The sequence below is a fragment of the Zingiber officinale genome, chromosome 11B (assembly GCF_018446385.1).
Source record: "Zingiber officinale cultivar Zhangliang chromosome 11B, Zo_v1.1, whole genome shotgun sequence".
In the NCBI taxonomy this organism is placed as follows: domain Eukaryota; kingdom Viridiplantae; phylum Streptophyta; class Magnoliopsida; order Zingiberales; family Zingiberaceae; genus Zingiber; species Zingiber officinale.
In genome coordinates, this window is record NC_056007.1 from 75,966,643 (window position 1) to 75,970,015 (window position 3,373).

General features: G+C 32.0%; 1 long non-coding RNA gene across 1 annotated transcript; it reads right to left on the reverse strand.

Moving 5' to 3' along the window:
- Positions 1-1,821: 1,821 nt before the first annotated feature.
- Positions 1,822-2,561, reverse strand: LOC122035078. The gene is made up of 3 exons (XR_006126884.1): positions 2,411-2,561; positions 2,034-2,107; positions 1,822-1,950 (listed from the first exon to the last, which is right to left on the reverse strand). It is a non-coding gene; the product is annotated as an uncharacterized LOC122035078 (long non-coding RNA).
- Between the last annotated feature and the right edge of the window lie 812 nt (positions 2,562-3,373).

A 3,373-nucleotide genomic window follows, 5' to 3' on the forward strand; every position in this document is an offset into this window, starting at 1 on the left:
TATTCTTCAAGGTTCCTTTCTCTTATTAGAATTAGAAGATGTGTTATTAATTTCTATTTGTTGCTTTGTGGAAGTTATAAATTGTCTACTAATGTACCGTAAGAGATAATAACCCTATTTTCTTGATAACTACTTTGTCATCAAAAGAAATAGAATATCCATCCACAAATAATTTAGAAACTAAAATTAAATTCTTTCTAAAAGTTGATAAAGATAATTTCTCAAAATTTCTATTCCAAAATAAGTAGCGTCTAGCCTCAACAACCGCCACTTTGTAGCATTGCACACCTAATACCTTCATAGACATCGGTTTCCTCCACCGTGTCTATTCAACCGATTTTCAGCTGTAAATAAGAGTTTATAATTAAAGTTTTAGAATCATCGGGTTAAACCCGTAGTATCATTAACGACCGGTCTTTGAGCCTTTTGGTTAACTTAGTCATTCAACAACGGTGTAAAATCGATGTAATATTGTATATAACACTAGTTTTGTGGTAGATGTGAAGTGGATAATATGTGGAAGATCTAGATGTATATGTTTTTAACAAATTTGATTTCAAACAATGAAAATCGACAATAACAAATACACAAATATTCACAACTTATACAAATATTCTTCATCAATCATACACAAATTTTCATAAATTATATAAATAATCTTCTTACAACAATATCCATAAAATACCCAAACATTCTTTTTATATCAAAAGCTAGCTAATAGATATCAAAATCAAGGTAGAACATTCTTTTAACACATCAAGGTAGACCGCATCAAATGTAATCTAGCATGCATTCATTATCGAACAGTCAATTTCAACTCAGAGTACTTGAGAAATTTAAAACACATAAAATCCACCATATATCAAATAACTAAAATAAATATGTATGTATCAAATAAAAATATAAGATCACAAGTGCTTGTCATAAACATGTTTACCAATAATTGAAACCTATTCGTGAATGGTGGCTTGAATGAACTTCACAAGCAAGGCCAAATTGCTATCTACAAAGTCCTTGGTTACCAATAAGTTCTAAAGGTTATAATCTAGTTTAATAGAATGCTAACTTCACGAGAATAATTATGAGGTCACACATTAATAAATGCTAATCCTAGATAACAACGTTGTAGGAATAGATCTGTTAAGAGCACACAAATGAATCTTTATAGGGATATTTGGTCAAAAGCGGAACTAAAGAGGTACACCTACCTCATGAAGGTGTAGAGTTTGATATCTTGAAGCTGCAAATCCAATCAGAAGTAGGATTAGCGTGGTAAGCAAGACATTGAAAATCCCATTAATAGACACATATTGGCCATGAGAACCCTTGTTCTTGTCATTGAAATAAGGTGGGGTAGTTGTCATGCCTCCCAAACTTGAATTAAAAGGATATGGGAGAAGACCCCTAAATCCTTCATTTATCCATTGAACTTCCTTAATGTACGAAGGCATAAAAAATGAAGAAGGATAACGATGTCATTCACTTCCGATGCAAAGCATAGTCTCTGTGCATAAAGGCAAGCATTCCATCAAATTTAAAACTATAATCTAATCAAACAATATGCGTAATCAACCAGACTTTCAAAACAAAAATTGTGAATAAAGAAAAAATTTGATCACCTTGAGCATCAATTATGTAGAATTATTTTTCAGTTTTGTTTCCTTTTATTCTAAACACTATTAAAGGTACATAAGAACGCTGAAAAAGTAATGATGATCCTTCGAAAAGAGTAGGTAGAGATGTTGCATCTTAAAACTTGATATTGAATTTACTACAAACAGGATATTCTAGTTCAAAATAAAAAAAATTACCATTTCAAATAACATCGTGATGGCCCAAGTGTTTATATATTTCCAGAGGCACGAATCACTCATTAAGTATAGAGAACGTACGACTATGGGATGCACACAATATAAGGCCAAGAAAAATGGGTCTTAGTCCCTTAGCAATCTGTGTAGATAGACAAGAAGAAATCAAACATAGTATAGTTACTTGCTTAAACAATGAATCATATTAAGAAAGGGAGAACATACCATCACAATCAATGAGTCTTCCACTGCATACTTATTGCGAAAAAGATCCGAGAAACTATCAATAATAGCAGTTGCTACAATGCAAATAAGTGGATATATTGGATAGATAAATATGTGACACAGTAAAAGATCTAGGAAACTATATCAATGAAAGCCGTTGTTGCGATGCCGATAAGTGGATATATATTGGATAGAGAAATCTATGACACAACAAATTAGCCTAGCATAAGACCTAAATTAAGATGTGCATTTATGATTTGCTTACATATCTTGATGAAGATACGTATGCAATGTTAGACAAGATAGTAACTATCATATACAACTACGGACTGAAGAACAAAGTTTGTCAATATGATCCTTCACAATCTATCACTCACCTGGAAAGTAAGTTGACCATTCGCATCACGGCTAGTGCCACATTTCACATTAATAAATTTAACAAAATCATCCAACTCCCGTTCAGCCTCATAATCTTCACCAGCTTTGTTTTCCTTGGGAAAAAACTTCAAGGTAGGATAACCACTAACTCCATACCTGAAATGCAGAAGGCATCCCGCTTAACAAACTAATTTCAGAATGACAAAGTTGAAAATTCTGATCCTCCCACATAGGAAATGACTAAATAGTCTTTAGTATAGTGAATTTTTAGATGGAATCATTCATATCAAACCAAATTATTGCTAACACCCTATCATAGTAAGGATGATATACCAAAAAAAATGACTGAAGAGGACTTCATCATGATAATTTGAGAAATAATAATGATTAAGCACAAAATATAGTAGGTCATAATGCACATTTTTCACACAATTTTCATGTCAGATGAATGTTGGATAAGGTTGGAAGCATTTTAGCATTACACTTCTTCTCAAACATCAATGAATTCAAATATTAAATTTGTAGAAAACAAGAATTGTGAGTGAATCTGATCCTCCTCTCAATCAGATGTTGATTCTGCATTTAAGGTATCAACTGACATCACACTACCACAATTCCCCAAATCTAAATCTAGTACATAGGTGATTAGAAATACAGAACTCTCAGTTTGACAACTATTTAGCAATATGTAAGTTTCAAAATACATATAATTCAATAAATGATACCTACTTTCAACTTACTCTAAATTAACATCATATAATATTTCTCCAAAATCTAAATAGGTAGCAGAACTAATGAAGCATTCAAGGTACACAATTGACTAAATCCACATCAATGAATCAGGTTAGATCTAGTAATCTCATAATTAAAAACATGGCAAATATGACCTTAGGCTAATCTAGGTCTTAAGCCCTATCTCAACAAAAATACTCACAGGAGCAAGATGCTTGCAATGGCCACAC